The sequence below is a fragment of the Pteropus vampyrus genome, unplaced genomic scaffold (genome assembly GCF_000151845.1).
Source record: "Pteropus vampyrus isolate Shadow unplaced genomic scaffold, Pvam_2.0 Scaffold395, whole genome shotgun sequence".
Classification (NCBI taxonomy): Eukaryota; Metazoa; Chordata; class Mammalia; order Chiroptera; family Pteropodidae; genus Pteropus; species Pteropus vampyrus.
The window spans coordinates 393,335-394,080 of NW_011889176.1; the positions used below are offsets into that span (position 1 = coordinate 393,335).

The window sequence follows — 746 nt, forward strand, 5'->3', positions numbered from 1 at the left end:
AACCCCAAAACACAAAACCCCCAAACCCTGACAGCTGACGGTTTAGAAGACACCACAAGCATGCGCACACACACACACACACACACACACACATACAAACACGCACACACACGTGAACACACATGCACACACAAACACGCATGTGCACACACACACGCACACACACACACGCATACACACCACAGGGGGCTGTGACTCTGTGACCCTCGCTGTGGGTCACCGAGAAGGACAGGGTGGGGGGTGAGGGGGGCAGACGTGTTTCTTTTTCAGACATGACTTTGTTTCTAATTAAAAACGCAGAAGCTCGTAAGCTGAGGACTGGCCACTAAGACAACAGACCTAGGAAAAGCGACACATTTGGTGGCCCACGACTAGATCGAGGTGCTGGTGACCGTCTCCTGGAGGGAGCAGGGCCGGGCCTGGTCCCTGTCCGAGCAGTGCGGCAGGGAAGGCCCCCCATCCCCATGCGGGGTGGCTGGTCCAGGGACTGAAAGAGGATGTCCCCTCGTTTACAGGACGAGGACTTCAGGTCGGACCGGGAAAGCTTCCCGCACAGACGGCCAGGAAGCGCCCTGCTCTGCAAATGTGACAGGGCCATGGATCGCTCACTGAGGTGACACAGAGAAGCCACCACGGTGGCTTCTAAGTCCCCGGCACGAGCCAGGGTCAGGGACTGGGACGTGGTCTGGTCCGTGCCCTCTGACCTCGGTGACAGGAAGCGTTCCCATGGCAACACCGCGTTGCCG

At 58.4% G+C, this 746-nt stretch overlaps 1 protein-coding gene across 1 annotated transcript in view; it reads right to left on the bottom strand.

The window, feature by feature from the left end:
- Positions 1-746, bottom strand: part of LOC105305788 (gamma-aminobutyric acid receptor subunit gamma-3) — a 75,925-nt gene that overhangs the window by 40,384 nt on the left and 34,795 nt on the right. The gene's annotated exons all lie outside the window — the stretch shown is intronic.